Genomic DNA, 18669 nt, shown 5'->3' on the forward strand with positions numbered 1-18669 from the left:
TACATTCTTGTGGATCGTGCATGTAAAGCGCGCAAGCCACACGGCAGCATTACCGCGGGAAAAGCAAAATGATGCATCGGCCGGGAATCGAACCCGGGCCGCCCGCGTGGCAGGCGAGCATTCTACCACTGAACCACCGATGCTCCGGGCGGTAGCAACTTCGCGCTGCTTCCCGAGCAGTTGTCTTGAGGGAAAGTGGGACTGTCGTCAAGCGCCATAGCATTCTGTCGAGAAGATGCTGCAGACGCTGAACCCTGCACTGTACTGCTTAAAATCGCCGCCAGAACGCGATCCTCTGGGTACTCTTGCGTCGCCGGAGCCGACTCTTGCCAAAGGATGCGAAATGTGCGCGGATATGCTGTCCGAATGCGTCTGGATGTGCTCCCCTAGCCTACCTCGAAATGCGCCTGCCAGGTACCACCACCTTCGGCCGCTGCCGACAGGCGGGAAGCCGACACAGTGCGGCGCCGGGGCGCTCGCTTGTGCGGTGGTGGTGTAATGGTCAGCATAGTTGCCTTCCAAGCAGTTGATCCGGGTTCGATTCCCGGCCACCGCAGCAGGCTTTTAATTTCGCGTTTGAGTACTTTTGCCACGCGCCTTGAAATTAATGTTTTTTTCCCCTCCCTGTTACTCGCTGCAGACCAGCCTGTAGTGTGTCTCGACTTGTCTCGACTTTGCTCGGCTGACGCGAGAGCTGACGCTCTCAAATCGGCCTATATCAAAACAACAAGCACGAGAAACGACTGAGAGAGGTAAGGAGAGGCGAGGCGAGGCGATGGACACACGGCACGCCCCTTCATTTCACGGTGGCGTCTCCATGACCGAATCGGGCTGTGGCTCCGAAAATAAAGGAGAAAGAAAAATACGAAGTAAAACTGCCAACAGTACCCTGTGTTCCGATGCACTCACCCGCCCAAGTACTGACAAGGGCCAAAGTTGTTACGCATCGGCAATCGGACATTTCCTTTCATTTTCTCTTTATCGGTTGAGAACCAGTGTATTGAGCACACTATGGCCATTGGCGAGTGAATGCTGTAGCGCTTCCCGACAGGTCGGGTTCGGAACCTCTGTCAACTTCCACGCAGGGTGATGATCTTTTGGTCATCACACTCGCCAGCTGAAATCGGCGCTGCCTTTTCGTAGTAGTAAAAGCGTAGTGGCCCGTGGGGGGATCGAACCCACGACCTTCGCGGTATTAGCACGACGCTCTAACCAACTGAGCTAACGGGCCTCGACAGATGCAGTTGCTCAGCCCTACGCTGGAACCGTGTGGCATGAAGCCATACACCATTTCTATGGCAGTCGTGTGTCTGCTTCCCTCGTCTATATCCTGCTGACTGTCACGAAGCAGTAGCTATATTGCTCGCAGGACGGGAAACGGCAGCTCTGACAGCTCAAACTCGTCACGATTAGTGTGGAAAAAATTCCGTTCCGGTACCGGGAATCGAACCCGGGCCTCCTGGGTGAAAGCCAGGTATCCTAGCCACTAGACCACACCGGATGTGTGCATTTATTCGACGGTTCGGACGGCCCCTTGGCCCATTTCGTGCCGATTCCCGCGTCGGCGCCCATCTCTCTTTGCGAGCATCTTTGCGCATGCTGACTGGCAAGGCGCGCACCTCAAACGTCTCAGAGCAATGCTTTTGGCTTCATGCTCTGCTGGGAGAAGAGGAAAAGGGAAGCTGTAAGTAGCAATAACAGGAAGTAAACATTTTCCCGCTGAAGCGTTGTGGATAACAAACAAGAAATAAATTGGGGTCCTAGCAACAGCACCACCATCGGTCACAGAAAATTAAATGCCCCGGGTGAGGATCGAACTCACGACCTTAAGATTATGAGACTTACGCGCTGCCTACTGCGCTACCGAGGCACCGGTGAAGCGTTTGTCCTGGAAGCTAGGTAAGTACCACACCCAATGTTAGACGTGAAGACACTGTACTTCCTGGATAACGTGTTCTGTTTGCTACACGTGCATTGCCGGCCCAGTTGATTGCGGTGTTGCTGCAGCTTTTGCAACGATAGGCAGCACTCCTTGTCGTTAAAGTTCAGTGCCTCGGAGGCACCTGGACACAGCAACTTGTGAGGCCAGGCCGACGCTAGTCTGTAGAACATGATGCGAGCGTCCCAGTGGGGACCCGCTAGTGCTGCGTTCTCGGTTCTTCTCAAAGGAATCCAGCTATACATTCTTGTGGATCGTGCATGTAAAGCGCGCAAGCCACACGGCAGCATTACCGCGGGAAAAGCAAAATGATGCATCGGCCGGGAATCGAACCCGGGCCGCCCGCGTGGCAGGCGAGCATTCTACCACTGAACCACCGATGCTCCGGGCGGTAGCAACTTCGCGCTGCTTCCCGAGCAGTTGTCTTGAGGGAAAGTGGGACTGTCGTCAAGCGCCATAGCATTCTGTCGAGAAGATGCTGCAGACGCTGAACCCTGCACTGTACTGCTTAAAATCGCCGCCAGAACGCGATCCTCTGGGTACTCTTGCGTCGCCGGAGCCGACTCTTGCCAAAGGATGCGAAATGTGCGCGGATATGCTGTCCGAATGCGTCTGGATGTGCTCCGCTAGCCTACCTCGAAATGCGCCTGCCAGGTACCACCACCTTCGGCCGCTGCCGACAGGCGGGAAGCCGACACAGTGCGGCGCCGGGGCCCTCGCTTGGGGTGGTGGTGTAATGGTCAGCATAGTTGCCTTCCAAGCAGTTGATCCGGGTTCGATTCCCGGCCACCGCAGCAGGCTTTTAATTTCGCGTTTGAGTACTTTTGCCACGCGCCTTGAAATTAATGTTTTTTTCCCCTCCCTGTTACTCGCTGCAGACCAGCCTGTAGTGTGTCTCGACTTGTCTCGACTTTGCTCGGCTGACGCGAGAGCTGACGCTCTCAAATCGGCCTATATCAAAACAACAAGCACGAGAAACGACTGAGAGAGGTAAGGAGAGGCGAGGCGAGGCGATGGACACACGGCACGCCCCTTCATTTCACGGTGGCGTCTCCATGACCGAATCGGGCTGTGGCTCCGAAAATAAAGGAGAAAGAAAAATACGAAGTAAAACTGCCAACAGTACCCTGTGTTCCGATGCACTCACCCGCCCAAGTACTGACAAGGGCCAAAGTTGTTACGCATCGGCAATCGGACATTTCCTTTCATTTTCTCTTTATCGGTTGAGAACCAGTGTATTGAGCACACTATGGCCATTGGCGAGTGAATGCTGTAGCGCTTCCCGACAGGTCGGGTTCGGAACCTCTGTCAACTTCCACGCAGGGTGATGATCTTTTGGTCATCACACTCGCCAGCTGAAATCGGCGCTGCCTTTTCGTAGTAGTAAAAGCGTAGTGGCCCGTGGGGGGATCGAACCCACGACCTTCGCGTTATTAGCACGACGCTCTAACCAACTGAGCTAACGGGCCTCGACAGATGCAGTTGCTCAGCCCTACGCTGGAACCGTGTGGCATGAAGCCATACACCATTTCTATGGCAGTCGTGTGTCTGCTTCCCTCGTCTATATCCTGCTGACTGTCACGAAGCAGTAGCTATATTGCTCGCAGGACGGGAAACGGCAGCTCTGACAGCTCAAACTCGTCACGATTAGTGTGGAAAAAATTCCGTTCCGGTACCGGGAATCGAACCCGGGCCTCCTGGGTAAAAGCCAGGTATCCTAGCCACTAGACCACACCGGATGTGTGCATTTCTTCGACGGTTCGGACGGCCCCTTGGCCCATTTCGTGCCGATTCCCGCGTCGGCGCCCATCTCTCTTTGCGAGCATCTTTGCGCATGCTGACTGGCAAGGCGCGCACCTCAAACGTCTCAGAGCAATGCTTTTGGCTTCATGCTCTGCTGGGAGAAGAGGAAAAGGGAAGCTGTAAGTAGCAATAACAGGAAGTAAACATTTTCCCGCTGAAGCGTTGTGGATAACAAACAAGAAATAAATTGGGGTCCTAGCAACAGCACCACCATCGGTCACAGAAAATTAAATGCCCCGGGTGAGGATCGAACTCACGACCTTAAGATTATGAGACTTACGCGCTGCCTACTGCGCTACCGAGGCACCGGTGAAGCGTTTGTCCTGGAAGCTGGGTAAGTACCACACCCAATGTTAGACGTGAAGACACTGTACTTCCTGGATAACGTGTTCTGTTTGCTACACGTGCATTGCCGGCCCAGTTGATTGCGGTGTTGCTGCAGCTTTTGCAACGATAGGCAGCACTCCTTGTCGTTAAAGTTCAGTGCCTCGGAGGCACCTGGACACAGCAACTTGTGAGGCCAGGCCGACGCTAGTCTGTAGAACATGATGCGAGCGTCCCAGTGGGGACCCGCTAGTGCTGCGTTCTCGGTTCTTCTCAAAGGAATCCAGCTATACATTCTTGTGGATCGTGCATGTAAAGCGCGCAAGCCACACGGCAGCATTACCGCGGGAAAAGCAAAATGATGCATCGGCCGGGAATCGAACCCGGGCCGCCCGCGTGGCAGGCGAGCATTCTACCACTGAACCACCGATGCTCCGGGCGGTAGCAACTTCGCGCTGCTTCCCGAGCAGTTGTCTTGAGGGAAAGTGGGACTGTCGTCAAGCGCCATAGCATTCTGTCGAGAAGATGCTGCAGACGCTGAACCCTGCACTGTACTGCTTAAAATCGCCGCCAGAACGCGATCCTCTGGGTACTCTTGCGTCGCCGGAGCCGACTCTTGCCAAAGGATGCGAAATGTGCGCGGATATGCTGTCCGAATGCGTCTGGATGTGCTCCCCTAGCCTACCTCGAAATGCGCCTGCCAGGTACCACCACCTTCGGCCGCTGCCGACAGGCGGGAAGCCGACACAGTGCGGCGCCGGGGCCCTCGCTTGGGGTGGTGGTGTAATGGTCAGCATAGTTGCCTTCCAAGCAGTTGATCCGGGTTCGATTCCCGGCCACCGCAGCAGGCTTTTAATTTCGCGTTTGAGTACTTTTGCCACGCGCCTTGAAATTAATGTTTTTTTCCCCTCCCTGTTACTCGCTGCAGACCAGCCTGTAGTGTGTCTCGACTTGTCTCGACTTTGCTCGGCTGACGCGAGAGCTGACGCTCTCAAATCGGCCTATATCAAAACAACAAGCACGAGAAACGACTGAGAGAGGTAAGGAGAGGCGAGGCGAGGCGATGGACACACGGCACGCCCCTTCATTTCACGGTGGCGTCTCCATGACCGAATCGGGCTGTGGCTCCGAAAATAAAGGAGAAAGAAAAATACGAAGTAAAACTGCCAACAGTACCCTGTGTTCCGATGCACTCACCCGCCCAAGTACTGACAAGGGCCAAAGTTGTTACGCATCGGCAATCGGACATTTCCTTTCATTTTCTCTTTATCGGTTGAGAACCAGTGTATTGAGCACACTATGGCCATTGGCGAGTGAATGCTGTAGCGCTTCCCGACAGGTCGGGTTCGGAACCTCTGTCAACTTCCACGCAGGGTGATGATCTTTTGGTCATCACACTCGCCAGCTGAAATCGGCGCTGCCTTTTCGTAGTAGTAAAAGCGTAGTGGCCCGTGGGGGGATCGAACCCACGACCTTCGCGTTATTAGCACGACGCTCTAACCAACTGAGCTAACGGGCCTCGACAGATGCAGTTGCTCAGCCCTACGCTGGAACCGTGTGGCATGAAGCCATACACCATTTCTATGGCAGTCGTGTGTCTGCTTCCCTCGTCTATATCCTGCTGACTGTCACGAAGCAGTAGCTATATTGCTCGCAGGACGGGAAACGGCAGCTCTGACAGCTCAAACTCGTCACGATTAGTGTGGAAAAAATTCCGTTCCGGTACCGGGAATCGAACCCGGGCCTCCTGGGTGAAAGCCAGGTATCCTAGCCACTAGACCACACCGGATGTGTGCATTTATTCGACGGTTCGGACGGCCCCTTGGCCCATTTCGTGCCGATTCCCGCGTCGGCGCCCATCTCTCTTTGCGAGCATCTTTGCGCATGCTGACTGGCAAGGCGCGCACCTCAAACGTCTCAGAGCAATGCTTTTGGCTTCATGCTCTGCTGGGAGAAGAGGAAAAGGGAAGCTGTAAGTAGCAATAACAGGAAGTAAACATTTTCCCGCTGAAGCGTTGTGGATAACAAACAAGAAATAAATTGGGGTCCTAGCAACAGCACCACCATCGGTCACAGAAAATTAAATGCCCCGGGTGAGGATCGAACTCACGACCTTAAGATTATGAGACTTACGCGCTGCCTACTGCGCTACCGAGGCACCGGTGAAGCGTTTGTCCTGGAAGCTGGGTAAGTACCACACCCAATGTTAGACGTGAAGACACTGTACTTCCTGGATAACGTGTTCTGTTTGCTACACGTGCATTGCCGGCCCAGTTGATTGCGGTGTTGCTGCAGCTTTTGCAACGATAGGCAGCACTCCTTGTCGTTAAAGTTCAGTGCCTCGGAGGCACCTGGACACAGCAACTTGTGAGGCCAGGCCGACGCTAGTCTGTAGAACATGATGCGAGCGTCCCAGTGGGGACCCGCTAGTGCTGCGTTCTCGGTTCTTCTCAAAGGAATCCAGCTATACATTCTTGTGGATCGTGCATGTAAAGCGCGCAAGCCACACGGCAGCATTACCGCGGGAAAAGCAAAATGATGCATCGGCCGGGAATCGAACCCGGGCCGCCCGCGTGGCAGGCGAGCATTCTACCACTGAACCACCGATGCTCCGGGCGGTAGCAACTTCGCGCTGCTTCCCGAGCAGTTGTCTTGAGGGAAAGTGGGACTGTCGTCAAGCGCCATAGCATTCTGTCGAGAAGATGCTGCAGACGCTGAACCCTGCACTGTACTGCTTAAAATCGCCGCCAGAACGCGATCCTCTGGGTACTCTTGCGTCGCCGGAGCCGACTCTTGCCAAAGGATGCGAAATGTGCGCGGATATGCTGTCCGAATGCGTCTGGATGTGCTCCCCTAGCCTACCTCGAAATGCGCCTGCCAGGTACCACCACCTTCGGCCGCTGCCGACAGGCGGGAAGCCGACACAGTGCGGCGCCGGGGCGCTCGCTTGTGCGGTGGTGGTGTAATGGTCAGCATAGTTGCCTTCCAAGCAGTTGATCCGGGTTCGATTCCCGGCCACCGCAGCAGGCTTTTAATTTCGCGTTTGAGTACTTTTGCCACGCGCCTTGAAATTAATGTTTTTTTCCCCTCCCTGTTACTCGCTGCAGACCAGCCTGTAGTGTGTCTCAACTTGTCTCGACTTTGCTCGGCTGACGCGAGAGCTGACGCTCTCAAATCGGCCTATATCAAAACAACAAGCACGAGAAACGACTGAGAGAGGTAAGGAGAGGCGAGGCGAGGCGATGGACACACGGCACGCCCCTTCATTTCACGGTGGCGTCTCCATGACCGAATCGGGCTGTGGCTCCGAAAATAAAGGAGAAAGAAAAATACGAAGTAAAACTGCCAACAGTACCCTGTGTTCCGATGCACTCACCCGCCCAAGTACTGACAAGGGCCAAAGTTGTTACGCATCGGCAATCGGACATTTCCTTTCATTTTCTCTTTATCGGTTGAGAACCAGTGTATTGAGCACACTATGGCCATTGGCGAGTGAATGCTGTAGCGCTTCCCGACAGGTCGGGTTCGGAACCTCTGTCAACTTCCACGCAGGGTGATGATCTTTTGGTCATCACACTCGCCAGCTGAAATCGGCGCTGCCTTTTCGTAGTAGTAAAAGCGTAGTGGCCCGTGGGGGGATCGAACCCACGACCTTCGCGTTATTAGCACGACGCTCTAACCAACTGAGCTAACGGGCCTCGACAGATGCAGTTGCTCAGCCCTACGCTGGAACCGTGTGGCATGAAGCCATACACCATTTCTATGGCAGTCGTGTGTCTGCTTCCCTCGTCTATATCCTGCTGACTGTCACGAAGCAGTAGCTATATTGCTCGCAGGACGGGAAACGGCAGCTCTGACAGCTCAAACTCGTCACGATTAGTGTGGAAAAAATTCCGTTCCGGTACCGGGAATCGAACCCGGGCCTCCTGGGTGAAAGCCAGGTATCCTAGCCACTAGACCACACCGGATGTGTGCATTTCTTCGACGGTTCGGACGGCCCCTTGGCCCATTTCGTGCCGATTCCCGCGTCGGCGCCCATCTCTCTTTGCGAGCATCTTTGCGCATGCTGACTGGCAAGGCGCGCACCTCAAACGTCTCAGAGCAATGCTTTTGGCTTCATGCTCTGCTGGGAGAAGAGGAAAAGGGAAGCTGTAAGTAGCAATAACAGGAAGTAAACATTTTCCCGCTGAAGCGTTGTGGATAACAAACAAGAAATAAATTGGGTTCCTAGCAACAGCACCACCATCGGTCACAGAAAATTAAATGCCCCGGGTGAGGATCGAACTCACGACCTTAAGATTATGAGACTTACGCGCTGCCTACTGCGCTACCGAGGCACCGGTGAAGCGTTTGTCCTGGAAGCTGGGTAAGTACCACACCCAATGTTAGACGTGAAGACACTGTACTTCCTGGATAACGTGTTCTGTTTGCTACACGTGCATTGCCGGCCCAGTTGATTGCGGTGTTGCTGCAGCTTTTGCAACGATAGGCAGCACTCCTTGTCGTTAAAGTTCAGTGCCTCGGAGGCACCTGGACACAGCAACTTGTGAGGCCAGGCCGACGCTAGTCTGTAGAACATGATGCGAGCGTCCCAGTGGGGACCCGCTAGTGCTGCGTTCTCGGTTCTTCTCAAAGGAATCCAGCTATACATTCTTGTGGATCGTGCATGTAAAGCGCGCAAGCCACACGGCAGCATTACCGCGGGAAAAGCAAAATGATGCATCGGCCGGGAATCGAACCCGGGCCGCCCGCGTGGCAGGCGAGCATTCTACCACTGAACCACCGATGCTCCGGGCGGTAGCAACTTCGCGCTGCTTCCCGAGCAGTTGTCTTGAGGGAAAGTGGGACTGTCGTCAAGCGCCATAGCATTCTGTCGAGAAGATGCTGCAGACGCTGAACCCTGCACTGTACTGCTTAAAATCGCCGCCAGAACGCGATCCTCTGGGTACTCTTGCGTCGCCGGAGCCGACTCTTGCCAAAGGATGCGAAATGTGCGCGGATATGCTGTCCGAATGCGTCTGGATGTGCTCCCCTAGCCTACCTCGAAATGCGCCTGCCAGGTACCACCACCTTCGGCCGCTGCCGACAGGCGGGAAGCCGACACAGTGCGGCGCCGGGGCGCTCGCTTGTGCGGTGGTGGTGTAATGGTCAGCATAGTTGCCTTCCAAGCAGTTGATCCGGGTTCGATTCCCGGCCACCGCAGCAGGCTTTTAATTTCGCGTTTGAGTACTTTTGCCACGCGCCTTGAAATTAATGTTTTTTTCCCCTCCCTGTTACTCGCTGCAGACCAGCCTGTAGTGTGTCTCGACTTGTCTCGACTTTGCTCGGCTGACGCGAGAGCTGACGCTCTCAAATCGGCCTATATCAAAACAACAAGCACGAGAAACGACTGAGAGAGGTAAGGAGAGGCGAGGCGAGGCGATGGACACACGGCACGCCCCTTCATTTCACGGTGGCGTCTCCATGACCGAATCGGGCTGTGGCTCCGAAAATAAAGGAGAAAGAAAAATACGAAGTAAAACTGCCAACAGTACCCTGTGTTCCGATGCACTCACCCGCCCAAGTACTGACAAGGGCCAAAGTTGTTACGCATCGGCAATCGGACATTTCCTTTCATTTTCTCTTTATCGGTTGAGAACCAGTGTATTGAGCACACTATGGCCATTGGCGAGTGAATGCTGTAGCGCTTCCCGACAGGTCGGGTTCGGAACCTCTGTCAACTTCCACGCAGGGTGATGATCTTTTGGTCATCACACTCGCCAGCTGAAATCGGCGCTGCCTTTTCGTAGTAGTAAAAGCGTAGTGGCCCGTGGGGGGATCGAACCCACGACCTTCGCGGTATTAGCACGACGCTCTAACCAACTGAGCTAACGGGCCTCGACAGATGCAGTTGCTCAGCCCTACGCTGGAACCGTGTGGCATGAAGCCATACACCATTTCTATGGCAGTCGTGTGTCTGCTTCCCTCGTCTATATCCTGCTGACTGTCACGAAGCAGTAGCTATATTGCTCGCAGGACGGGAAACGGCAGCTCTGACAGCTCAAACTCGTCACGATTAGTGTGGAAAAAATTCCGTTCCGGTACCGGGAATCGAACCCGGGCCTCCTGGGTGAAAGCCAGGTATCCTAGCCACTAGACCACACCGGATGTGTGCATTTATTCGACGGTTCGGACGGCCCCTTGGCCCATTTCGTGCCGATTCCCGCGTCGGCGCCCATCTCTCTTTGCGAGCATCTTTGCGCATGCTGACTGGCAAGGCGCGCACCTCAAACGTCTCAGAGCAATGCTTTTGGCTTCATGCTCTGCTGGGAGAAGAGGAAAAGGGAAGCTGTAAGTAGCAATAACAGGAAGTAAACATTTTCCCGCTGAAGCGTTGTGGATAACAAACAAGAAATAAATTGGGGTCCTAGCAACAGCACCACCATCGGTCACAGAAAATTAAATGCCCCGGGTGAGGATCGAACTCACGACCTTAAGATTATGAGACTTACGCGCTGCCTACTGCGCTACCGAGGCACCGGTGAAGCGTTTGTCCTGGAAGCTAGGTAAGTACCACACCCAATGTTAGACGTGAAGACACTGTACTTCCTGGATAACGTGTTCTGTTTGCTACACGTGCATTGCCGGCCCAGTTGATTGCGGTGTTGCTGCAGCTTTTGCAACGATAGGCAGCACTCCTTGTCGTTAAAGTTCAGTGCCTCGGAGGCACCTGGACACAGCAACTTGTGAGGCCAGGCCGACGCTAGTCTGTAGAACATGATGCGAGCGTCCCAGTGGGGACCCGCTAGTGCTGCGTTCTCGGTTCTTCTCAAAGGAATCCAGCTATACATTCTTGTGGATCGTGCATGTAAAGCGCGCAAGCCACACGGCAGCATTACCGCGGGAAAAGCAAAATGATGCATCGGCCGGGAATCGAACCCGGGCCGCCCGCGTGGCAGGCGAGCATTCTACCACTGAACCACCGATGCTCCGGGCGGTAGCAACTTCGCGCTGCTTCCCGAGCAGTTGTCTTGAGGGAAAGTGGGACTGTCGTCAAGCGCCATAGCATTCTGTCGAGAAGATGCTGCAGACGCTGAACCCTGCACTGTACTGCTTAAAATCGCCGCCAGAACGCGATCCTCTGGGTACTCTTGCGTCGCCGGAGCCGACTCTTGCCAAAGGATGCGAAATGTGCGCGGATATGCTGTCCGAATGCGTCTGGATGTGCTCCCCTAGCCTACCTCGAAATGCGCCTGCCAGGTACCACCACCTTCGGCCGCTGCCGACAGGCGGGAAGCCGACACAGTGCGGCGCCGGGGCCCTCGCTTGGGGTGGTGGTGTAATGGTCAGCATAGTTGCCTTCCAAGCAGTTGATCCGGGTTCGATTCCCGGCCACCGCAGCAGGCTTTTAATTTCGCGTTTGAGTACTTTTGCCACGCGCCTTGAAATTAATGTTTTTTTCCCCTCCCTGTTACTCGCTGCAGACCAGCCTGTAGTGTGTCTCGACTTGTCTCGACTTTGCTCGGCTGACGCGAGAGCTGACGCTCTCAAATCGGCCTATATCAAAACAACAAGCACGAGAAACGACTGAGAGAGGTAAGGAGAGGCGAGGCGAGGCGATGGACACACGGCACGCCCCTTCATTTCACGGTGGCGTCTCCATGACCGAATCGGGCTGTGGCTCCGAAAATAAAGGAGAAAGAAAAATACGAAGTAAAACTGCCAACAGTACCCTGTGTTCCGATGCACTCACCCGCCCAAGTACTGACAAGGGCCAAAGTTGTTACGCATCGGCAATCGGACATTTCCTTTCATTTTCTCTTTATCGGTTGAGAACCAGTGTATTGAGCACACTATGGCCATTGGCGAGTGAATGCTGTAGCGCTTCCCGACAGGTCGGGTTCGGAACCTCTGTCAACTTCCACGCAGGGTGATGATCTTTTGGTCATCACACTCGCCAGCTGAAATCGGCGCTGCCTTTTCGTAGTAGTAAAAGCGTAGTGGCCCGTGGGGGGATCGAACCCACGACCTTCGCGTTATTAGCACGACGCTCTAACCAACTGAGCTAACGGGCCTCGACAGATGCAGTTGCTCAGCCCTACGCTGGAACCGTGTGGCATGAAGCCATACACCATTTCTATGGCAGTCGTGTGTCTGCTTCCCTCGTCTATATCCTGCTGACTGTCACGAAGCAGTAGCTATATTGCTCGCAGGACGGGGAACGGCAGCTCTGACAGCTCAAACTCGTCACGATTAGTGTGGAAAAAATTCCGTTCCGGTACCGGGAATCGAACCCGGGCCTCCTGGGTAAAAGCCAGGTATCCTAGCCACTAGACCACACCGGATGTGTGCATTTCTTCGACGGTTCGGACGGCCCCTTGGCCCATTTCGTGCCGATTCCCGCGTCGGCGCCCATCTCTCTTTGCGAGCATCTTTGCGCATGCTGACTGGCAAGGCGCGCACCTCAAACGTCTCAGAGCAATGCTTTTGGCTTCATGCTCTGCTGGGAGAAGAGGAAAAGGGAAGCTGTAAGTAGCAATAACAGGAAGTAAACATTTTCCCGCTGAAGCGTTGTGGATAACAAACAAGAAATAAATTGGGGTCCTAGCAACAGCACCACCATCGGTCACAGAAAATTAAATGCCCCGGGTGAGGATCGAACTCACGACCTTAAGATTATGAGACTTACGCGCTGCCTACTGCGCTACCGAGGCACCGGTGAAGCGTTTGTCCTGGAAGCTGGGTAAGTACCACACCCAATGTTAGACGTGAAGACACTGTACTTCCTGGATAACGTGTTCTGTTTGCTACACGTGCATTGCCGGCCCAGTTGATTGCGGTGTTGCTGCAGCTTTTGCAACGATAGGCAGCACTCCTTGTCGTTAAAGTTCAGTGCCTCGGAGGCACCTGGACACAGCAACTTGTGAGGCCAGGCCGACGCTAGTCTGTAGAACATGATGCGAGCGTCCCAGTGGGGACCCGCTAGTGCTGCGTTCTCGGTTCTTCTCAAAGGAATCCAGCTATACATTCTTGTGGATCGTGCATGTAAAGCGCGCAAGCCACACGGCAGCATTACCGCGGGAAAAGCAAAATGATGCATCGGCCGGGAATCGAACCCGGGCCGCCCGCGTGGCAGGCGAGCATTCTACCACTGAACCACCGATGCTCCGGGCGGTAGCAACTTCGCGCTGCTTCCCGAGCAGTTGTCTTGAGGGAAAGTGGGACTGTCGTCAAGCGCCATAGCATTCTGTCGAGAAGATGCTGCAGACGCTGAACCCTGCACTGTACTGCTTAAAATCGCCGCCAGAACGCGATCCTCTGGGTACTCTTGCGTCGCCGGAGCCGACTCTTGCCAAAGGATGCGAAATGTGCGCGGATATGCTGTCCGAATGCGTCTGGATGTGCTCCCCTAGCCTACCTCGAAATGCGCCTGCCAGGTACCACCACCTTCGGCCGCTGCCGACAGGCGGGAAGCCGACACAGTGCGGCGCCGGGGCCCTCGCTTGGGGTGGTGGTGTAATGGTCAGCATAGTTGCCTTCCAAGCAGTTGATCCGGGTTCGATTCCCGGCCACCGCAGCAGGCTTTTAATTTCGCGTTTGAGTACTTTTGCCACGCGCCTTGAAATTAATGTTTTTTTCCCCTCCCTGTTACTCGCTGCAGACCAGCCTGTAGTGTGTCTCGACTTGTCTCGACTTTGCTCGGCTGACGCGAGAGCTGACGCTCTCAAATCGGCCTATATCAAAACAACAAGCACGAGAAACGACTGAGAGAGGTAAGGAGAGGCGAGGCGAGGCGATGGACACACGGCACGCCCCTTCATTTCACGGTGGCGTCTCCATGACCGAATCGGGCTGTGGCTCCGAAAATAAAGGAGAAAGAAAAATACGAAGTAAAACTGCCAACAGTACCCTGTGTTCCGATGCACTCACCCGCCCAAGTACTGACAAGGGCCAAAGTTGTTACGCATCGGCAATCGGACATTTCCTTTCATTTTCTCTTTATCGGTTGAGAACCAGTGTATTGAGCACACTATGGCCATTGGCGAGTGAATGCTGTAGCGCTTCCCGACAGGTCGGGTTCGGAACCTCTGTCAACTTCCACGCAGGGTGATGATCTTTTGGTCATCACACTCGCCAGCTGAAATCGGCGCTGCCTTTTCGTAGTAGTAAAAGCGTAGTGGCCCGTGGGGGGATCGAACCCACGACCTTCGCGTTATTAGCACGACGCTCTAACCAACTGAGCTAACGGGCCTCGACAGATGCAGTTGCTCAGCCCTACGCTGGAACCGTGTGGCATGAAGCCATACACCATTTCTATGGCAGTCGTGTGTCTGCTTCCCTCGTCTATATCCTGCTGACTGTCACGAAGCAGTAGCTATATTGCTCGCAGGACGGGAAACGGCAGCTCTGACAGCTCAAACTCGTCACGATTAGTGTGGAAAAAATTCCGTTCCGGTACCGGGAATCGAACCCGGGCCTCCTGGGTGAAAGCCAGGTATCCTAGCCACTAGACCACACCGGATGTGTGCATTTATTCGACGGTTCGGACGGCCCCTTGGCCCATTTCGTGCCGATTCCCGCGTCGGCGCCCATCTCTCTTTGCGAGCATCTTTGCGCATGCTGACTGGCAAGGCGCGCACCTCAAACGTCTCAGAGCAATGCTTTTGGCTTCATGCTCTGCTGGGAGAAGAGGAAAAGGGAAGCTGTAAGTAGCAATAACAGGAAGTAAACATTTTCCCGCTGAAGCGTTGTGGATAACAAACAAGAAATAAATTGGGGTCCTAGCAACAGCACCACCATCGGTCACAGAAAATTAAATGCCCCGGGTGAGGATCGAACTCACGACCTTAAGATTATGAGACTTACGCGCTGCCTACTGCGCTACCGAGGCACCGGTGAAGCGTTTGTCCTGGAAGCTGGGTAAGTACCACACCCAATGTTAGACGTGAAGACACTGTACTTCCTGGATAACGTGTTCTGTTTGCTACACGTGCATTGCCGGCCCAGTTGATTGCGGTGTTGCTGCAGCTTTTGCAACGATAGGCAGCACTCCTTGTCGTTAAAGTTCAGTGCCTCGGAGGCACCTGGACACAGCAACTTGTGAGGCCAGGCCGACGCTAGTCTGTAGAACATGATGCGAGCGTCCCAGTGGGGACCCGCTAGTGCTGCGTTCTCGGTTCTTCTCAAAGGAATCCAGCTATACATTCTTGTGGATCGTGCATGTAAAGCGCGCAAGCCACACGGCAGCATTACCGCGGGAAAAGCAAAATGATGCATCGGCCGGGAATCGAACCCGGGCCGCCCGCGTGGCAGGCGAGCATTCTACCACTGAACCACCGATGCTCCGGGCGGTAGCAACTTCGCGCTGCTTCCCGAGCAGTTGTCTTGAGGGAAAGTGGGACTGTCGTCAAGCGCCATAGCATTCTGTCGAGAAGATGCTGCAGACGCTGAACCCTGCACTGTACTGCTTAAAATCGCCGCCAGAACGCGATCCTCTGGGTACTCTTGCGTCGCCGGAGCCGACTCTTGCCAAAGGATGCGAAATGTGCGCGGATATGCTGTCCGAATGCGTCTGGATGTGCTCCCCTAGCCTACCTCGAAATGCGCCTGCCAGGTACCACCACCTTCGGCCGCTGCCGACAGGCGGGAAGCCGACACAGTGCGGCGCCGGGGCGCTCGCTTGTGCGGTGGTGGTGTAATGGTCAGCATAGTTGCCTTCCAAGCAGTTGATCCGGGTTCGATTCCCGGCCACCGCAGCAGGCTTTTAATTTCGCGTTTGAGTACTTTTGCCACGCGCCTTGAAATTAATGTTTTTTTCCCCTCCCTGTTACTCGCTGCAGACCAGCCTGTAGTGTGTCTCAACTTGTCTCGACTTTGCTCGGCTGACGCGAGAGCTGACGCTCTCAAATCGGCCTATATCAAAACAACAAGCACGAGAAACGACTGAGAGAGGTAAGGAGAGGCGAGGCGAGGCGATGGACACACGGCACGCCCCTTCATTTCACGGTGGCGTCTCCATGACCGAATCGGGCTGTGGCTCCGAAAATAAAGGAGAAAGAAAAATACGAAGTAAAACTGCCAACAGTACCCTGTGTTCCGATGCACTCACCCGCCCAAGTACTGACAAGGGCCAAAGTTGTTACGCATCGGCAATCGGACATTTCCTTTCATTTTCTCTTTATCGGTTGAGAACCAGTGTATTGAGCACACTATGGCCATTGGCGAGTGAATGCTGTAGCGCTTCCCGACAGGTCGGGTTCGGAACCTCTGTCAACTTCCACGCAGGGTGATGATCTTTTGGTCATCACACTCGCCAGCTGAAATCGGCGCTGCCTTTTCGTAGTAGTAAAAGCGTAGTGGCCCGTGGGGGGATCGAACCCACGACCTTCGCGTTATTAGCACGACGCTCTAACCAACTGAGCTAACGGGCCTCGACAGATGCAGTTGCTCAGCCCTACGCTGGAACCGTGTGGCATGAAGCCATACACCATTTCTATGGCAGTCGTGTGTCTGCTTCCCTCGTCTATATCCTGCTGACTGTCACGAAGCAGTAGCTATATTGCTCGCAGGACGGGAAACGGCAGCTCTGACAGCTCAAACTCGTCACGATTAGTGTGGAAAAAATTCCGTTCCGGTACCGGGAATCGAACCCGGGCCTCCTGGGTGAAAGCCAGGTATCCTAGCCACTAGACCACACCGGATGTGTGCATTTCTTCGACGGTTCGGACGGCCCCTTGGCCCATTTCGTGCCGATTCCCGCGTCGGCGCCCATCTCTCTTTGCGAGCATCTTTGCGCATGCTGACTGGCAAGGCGCGCACCTCAAACGTCTCAGAGCAATGCTTTTGGCTTCATGCTCTGCTGGGAGAAGAGGAAAAGGGAAGCTGTAAGTAGCAATAACAGGAAGTAAACATTTTCCCGCTGAAGCGTTGTGGATAACAAACAAGAAATAAATTGGGGTCCTAGCAACAGCACCACCATCGGTCACAGAAAATTAAATGCCCCGGGTGAGGATCGAACTCACGACCTTAAGATTATGAGACTTACGCGCTGCCTACTGCGCTACCGAGGCACCGGTGAAGCGTTTGTCCTGGAAGCTGGGTAAGTACCACACCCAATGTTAGACGTGAAGACACTGTACTTCCTGGATAACGTGTTCTGTTTGCTACACGTGCATTGCCGGCCCAGTTGATTGCGGTGTTGCTGCAGCTTTTGCAACGATAGGCAGCACTCCTTGTCGTTAAAGTTCAGTGCCTCGGAGGCACCTGGACACAGCAACTTGTGAGGCCAGGCCGACGCTAGTCTGTAGAACATGATGCGAGCGTCCCAGTGGGGACCCGCTAGTGCTGCGTTCTCGGTTCTTCTCAAAGGAATCCAGCTATACATTCTTGTGGATCGTGCATGTAAAGCGCGCAAGCCACACGGCAGCATTACCGCGGGAAAAGCAAAATGATGCATCGGCCGGGAATCGAACCCGGGCCGCCCGCGTGGCAGGCGAGCATTCTACCACTGAACCACCGATGCTCCGGGCGGTAGCAACTTCGCGCTGCTTCCCGAGCAGTTGTCTTGAGGGAAAGTGGGACTGTCGTCAAGCGCCATAGCATTCTGTCGAGAAGATGCTGCAGACGCTGAACCCTGCACTGTACTGCTTAAAATCGCCGCCAGAACGCGATCCTCTGGGTACTCTTGCGTCGCCGGAGCCGACTCTTGCCAAAGGATGCGAAATGTGCGCGGATATGCTGTCCGAATGCGTCTGGATGTGCTCCCCTAGCCTACCTCGAAATGCGCCTGCCAGGTACCACCACCTTCGGCCGCTGCCGACAGGCGGGAAGCCGACACAGTGCGGCGCCGGGGCGCTCGCTTGTGCGGTGGTGGTGTAATGGTCAGCATAGTTGCCTTCCAAGCAGTTGATCCGGGTTCGATTCCCGGCCACCGCAGCAGGCTTTTAATTTCGCGTTTGAGTACTTTTGCCACGCGCCTTGAAATTAATGTTTTTTTCCCCTCCCTGTTACTCGCTGCAGACCAGCCTGTAGTGTGTCTCAACTTGTCTCGACTTTGCTCGGCTGACGCGAGAGCTGACGCTCTCAAATCGGCCTATATCAAAACAACAAGCACGAGAAACGACTGAGAGAGGTAAGGAGAGGCGAGGCGAGGCGATGGACACACGGCACGCCCCTTCATTTCACGGTGGCGTCTCCATGACCGAATCGGGCTGTGGCTCCGAAAATAAAGGAGAAAGAAAAATACGAAGTAAAACTGCCAACAGTACCCTGTGTTCCGATGCACTCACCCGCCCAAGTACTGACAAGGGCCAAAGTTGTTACGCATCGGCAATCGGACATTTCCTTTCATTTTCTCTTTATCGGTTGAGAACCAGTGTATTGAGCACACTATGGCCATTGGCGAGTGAATGCTGTAGCGCTTCCCGACAGGTCGGGTTCGGAACCTCTGTCAACTTCCACGCAGGGTGATGATCTTTTGGTCATCACACTCGCCAGCTGAAATCGGCGCTGCCTTTTCGTAGTAGCAAAAGCGTAGTGGCCCGTGGGGGGATCGAACCCACGACCTTCGCGTTATTAGCACGACGCTCTAACCAACTGAGCTAACGGGCCTCGACAGATGCAGT

At 54.5% G+C, this 18669-nt stretch overlaps 43 non-coding genes across 43 annotated transcripts; 9 read left to right on the plus strand and 34 right to left on the minus strand.

Moving 5' to 3' along the window:
* Positions 1-72: 72 nt before the first annotated feature.
* Positions 73-143, minus strand: Trnag-gcc (transfer RNA glycine (anticodon GCC)). The gene has a single exon. It is a non-coding gene; the product is annotated as a tRNA-Gly (tRNA).
* Positions 144-484: 341 nt separating this feature from the next.
* On the plus strand, positions 485-556 carry Trnag-ucc (transfer RNA glycine (anticodon UCC)). The gene has a single exon. It is a non-coding gene; the product is annotated as a tRNA-Gly (tRNA).
* A 601-nt stretch (positions 557-1157) lies between these two features.
* On the minus strand, positions 1158-1231 carry Trnai-aau (transfer RNA isoleucine (anticodon AAU)). Its single transcript has one exon. It is a non-coding gene; the product is annotated as a tRNA-Ile (tRNA).
* Positions 1232-1429: 198 nt separating this feature from the next.
* Trnae-uuc (transfer RNA glutamic acid (anticodon UUC)) lies at positions 1430-1501 on the minus strand. The gene has a single exon. It is a non-coding gene; the product is annotated as a tRNA-Glu (tRNA).
* A 296-nt stretch (positions 1502-1797) lies between these two features.
* On the minus strand, positions 1798-1870 carry Trnam-cau (transfer RNA methionine (anticodon CAU)). The gene has a single exon. It is a non-coding gene; the product is annotated as a tRNA-Met (tRNA).
* A 381-nt stretch (positions 1871-2251) lies between these two features.
* Trnag-gcc (transfer RNA glycine (anticodon GCC)) lies at positions 2252-2322 on the minus strand. The gene has a single exon. It is a non-coding gene; the product is annotated as a tRNA-Gly (tRNA).
* Positions 2323-2661: 339 nt separating this feature from the next.
* Trnag-ucc (transfer RNA glycine (anticodon UCC)) lies at positions 2662-2733 on the plus strand. The gene has a single exon. It is a non-coding gene; the product is annotated as a tRNA-Gly (tRNA).
* Positions 2734-3334: 601 nt separating this feature from the next.
* Positions 3335-3408, minus strand: Trnai-aau (transfer RNA isoleucine (anticodon AAU)). Its single transcript has one exon. It is a non-coding gene; the product is annotated as a tRNA-Ile (tRNA).
* Positions 3409-3606: 198 nt separating this feature from the next.
* Trnak-uuu (transfer RNA lysine (anticodon UUU)) lies at positions 3607-3678 on the minus strand. Its single transcript has one exon. It is a non-coding gene; the product is annotated as a tRNA-Lys (tRNA).
* Positions 3679-3974: 296 nt separating this feature from the next.
* On the minus strand, positions 3975-4047 carry Trnam-cau (transfer RNA methionine (anticodon CAU)). Its single transcript has one exon. It is a non-coding gene; the product is annotated as a tRNA-Met (tRNA).
* A 381-nt stretch (positions 4048-4428) lies between these two features.
* Trnag-gcc (transfer RNA glycine (anticodon GCC)) lies at positions 4429-4499 on the minus strand. The gene has a single exon. It is a non-coding gene; the product is annotated as a tRNA-Gly (tRNA).
* Positions 4500-4838: 339 nt separating this feature from the next.
* Positions 4839-4910, plus strand: Trnag-ucc (transfer RNA glycine (anticodon UCC)). The gene has a single exon. It is a non-coding gene; the product is annotated as a tRNA-Gly (tRNA).
* Positions 4911-5511: 601 nt separating this feature from the next.
* On the minus strand, positions 5512-5585 carry Trnai-aau (transfer RNA isoleucine (anticodon AAU)). Its single transcript has one exon. It is a non-coding gene; the product is annotated as a tRNA-Ile (tRNA).
* Positions 5586-5783: 198 nt separating this feature from the next.
* On the minus strand, positions 5784-5855 carry Trnae-uuc (transfer RNA glutamic acid (anticodon UUC)). The gene has a single exon. It is a non-coding gene; the product is annotated as a tRNA-Glu (tRNA).
* A 296-nt stretch (positions 5856-6151) lies between these two features.
* Positions 6152-6224, minus strand: Trnam-cau (transfer RNA methionine (anticodon CAU)). The gene has a single exon. It is a non-coding gene; the product is annotated as a tRNA-Met (tRNA).
* Positions 6225-6605: 381 nt separating this feature from the next.
* On the minus strand, positions 6606-6676 carry Trnag-gcc (transfer RNA glycine (anticodon GCC)). Its single transcript has one exon. It is a non-coding gene; the product is annotated as a tRNA-Gly (tRNA).
* Positions 6677-7017: 341 nt separating this feature from the next.
* Positions 7018-7089, plus strand: Trnag-ucc (transfer RNA glycine (anticodon UCC)). The gene has a single exon. It is a non-coding gene; the product is annotated as a tRNA-Gly (tRNA).
* Positions 7090-7690: 601 nt separating this feature from the next.
* On the minus strand, positions 7691-7764 carry Trnai-aau (transfer RNA isoleucine (anticodon AAU)). Its single transcript has one exon. It is a non-coding gene; the product is annotated as a tRNA-Ile (tRNA).
* A 198-nt stretch (positions 7765-7962) lies between these two features.
* Positions 7963-8034, minus strand: Trnae-uuc (transfer RNA glutamic acid (anticodon UUC)). The gene has a single exon. It is a non-coding gene; the product is annotated as a tRNA-Glu (tRNA).
* A 296-nt stretch (positions 8035-8330) lies between these two features.
* Trnam-cau (transfer RNA methionine (anticodon CAU)) lies at positions 8331-8403 on the minus strand. Its single transcript has one exon. It is a non-coding gene; the product is annotated as a tRNA-Met (tRNA).
* Positions 8404-8784: 381 nt separating this feature from the next.
* On the minus strand, positions 8785-8855 carry Trnag-gcc (transfer RNA glycine (anticodon GCC)). The gene has a single exon. It is a non-coding gene; the product is annotated as a tRNA-Gly (tRNA).
* A 341-nt stretch (positions 8856-9196) lies between these two features.
* On the plus strand, positions 9197-9268 carry Trnag-ucc (transfer RNA glycine (anticodon UCC)). The gene has a single exon. It is a non-coding gene; the product is annotated as a tRNA-Gly (tRNA).
* A 601-nt stretch (positions 9269-9869) lies between these two features.
* Trnai-aau (transfer RNA isoleucine (anticodon AAU)) lies at positions 9870-9943 on the minus strand. The gene has a single exon. It is a non-coding gene; the product is annotated as a tRNA-Ile (tRNA).
* A 198-nt stretch (positions 9944-10141) lies between these two features.
* Trnae-uuc (transfer RNA glutamic acid (anticodon UUC)) lies at positions 10142-10213 on the minus strand. The gene has a single exon. It is a non-coding gene; the product is annotated as a tRNA-Glu (tRNA).
* A 296-nt stretch (positions 10214-10509) lies between these two features.
* Trnam-cau (transfer RNA methionine (anticodon CAU)) lies at positions 10510-10582 on the minus strand. The gene has a single exon. It is a non-coding gene; the product is annotated as a tRNA-Met (tRNA).
* Positions 10583-10963: 381 nt separating this feature from the next.
* On the minus strand, positions 10964-11034 carry Trnag-gcc (transfer RNA glycine (anticodon GCC)). Its single transcript has one exon. It is a non-coding gene; the product is annotated as a tRNA-Gly (tRNA).
* Positions 11035-11373: 339 nt separating this feature from the next.
* Trnag-ucc (transfer RNA glycine (anticodon UCC)) lies at positions 11374-11445 on the plus strand. The gene has a single exon. It is a non-coding gene; the product is annotated as a tRNA-Gly (tRNA).
* A 601-nt stretch (positions 11446-12046) lies between these two features.
* On the minus strand, positions 12047-12120 carry Trnai-aau (transfer RNA isoleucine (anticodon AAU)). The gene has a single exon. It is a non-coding gene; the product is annotated as a tRNA-Ile (tRNA).
* Positions 12121-12318: 198 nt separating this feature from the next.
* On the minus strand, positions 12319-12390 carry Trnak-uuu (transfer RNA lysine (anticodon UUU)). The gene has a single exon. It is a non-coding gene; the product is annotated as a tRNA-Lys (tRNA).
* Positions 12391-12686: 296 nt separating this feature from the next.
* Positions 12687-12759, minus strand: Trnam-cau (transfer RNA methionine (anticodon CAU)). Its single transcript has one exon. It is a non-coding gene; the product is annotated as a tRNA-Met (tRNA).
* A 381-nt stretch (positions 12760-13140) lies between these two features.
* Positions 13141-13211, minus strand: Trnag-gcc (transfer RNA glycine (anticodon GCC)). Its single transcript has one exon. It is a non-coding gene; the product is annotated as a tRNA-Gly (tRNA).
* A 339-nt stretch (positions 13212-13550) lies between these two features.
* On the plus strand, positions 13551-13622 carry Trnag-ucc (transfer RNA glycine (anticodon UCC)). Its single transcript has one exon. It is a non-coding gene; the product is annotated as a tRNA-Gly (tRNA).
* Positions 13623-14223: 601 nt separating this feature from the next.
* Positions 14224-14297, minus strand: Trnai-aau (transfer RNA isoleucine (anticodon AAU)). The gene has a single exon. It is a non-coding gene; the product is annotated as a tRNA-Ile (tRNA).
* Positions 14298-14495: 198 nt separating this feature from the next.
* On the minus strand, positions 14496-14567 carry Trnae-uuc (transfer RNA glutamic acid (anticodon UUC)). The gene has a single exon. It is a non-coding gene; the product is annotated as a tRNA-Glu (tRNA).
* Positions 14568-14863: 296 nt separating this feature from the next.
* Trnam-cau (transfer RNA methionine (anticodon CAU)) lies at positions 14864-14936 on the minus strand. Its single transcript has one exon. It is a non-coding gene; the product is annotated as a tRNA-Met (tRNA).
* A 381-nt stretch (positions 14937-15317) lies between these two features.
* Positions 15318-15388, minus strand: Trnag-gcc (transfer RNA glycine (anticodon GCC)). Its single transcript has one exon. It is a non-coding gene; the product is annotated as a tRNA-Gly (tRNA).
* Positions 15389-15729: 341 nt separating this feature from the next.
* Trnag-ucc (transfer RNA glycine (anticodon UCC)) lies at positions 15730-15801 on the plus strand. The gene has a single exon. It is a non-coding gene; the product is annotated as a tRNA-Gly (tRNA).
* Positions 15802-16402: 601 nt separating this feature from the next.
* Trnai-aau (transfer RNA isoleucine (anticodon AAU)) lies at positions 16403-16476 on the minus strand. The gene has a single exon. It is a non-coding gene; the product is annotated as a tRNA-Ile (tRNA).
* Positions 16477-16674: 198 nt separating this feature from the next.
* Trnae-uuc (transfer RNA glutamic acid (anticodon UUC)) lies at positions 16675-16746 on the minus strand. The gene has a single exon. It is a non-coding gene; the product is annotated as a tRNA-Glu (tRNA).
* A 296-nt stretch (positions 16747-17042) lies between these two features.
* Positions 17043-17115, minus strand: Trnam-cau (transfer RNA methionine (anticodon CAU)). The gene has a single exon. It is a non-coding gene; the product is annotated as a tRNA-Met (tRNA).
* Positions 17116-17496: 381 nt separating this feature from the next.
* Trnag-gcc (transfer RNA glycine (anticodon GCC)) lies at positions 17497-17567 on the minus strand. The gene has a single exon. It is a non-coding gene; the product is annotated as a tRNA-Gly (tRNA).
* Positions 17568-17908: 341 nt separating this feature from the next.
* Positions 17909-17980, plus strand: Trnag-ucc (transfer RNA glycine (anticodon UCC)). Its single transcript has one exon. It is a non-coding gene; the product is annotated as a tRNA-Gly (tRNA).
* A 601-nt stretch (positions 17981-18581) lies between these two features.
* Trnai-aau (transfer RNA isoleucine (anticodon AAU)) lies at positions 18582-18655 on the minus strand. The gene has a single exon. It is a non-coding gene; the product is annotated as a tRNA-Ile (tRNA).
* Positions 18656-18669: the final 14 nt, after the last annotated feature.

Source organism: Schistocerca gregaria, chromosome 2, assembly GCF_023897955.1.
Source record: "Schistocerca gregaria isolate iqSchGreg1 chromosome 2, iqSchGreg1.2, whole genome shotgun sequence".
Taxonomy (NCBI): domain Eukaryota; kingdom Metazoa; phylum Arthropoda; class Insecta; order Orthoptera; family Acrididae; genus Schistocerca; species Schistocerca gregaria.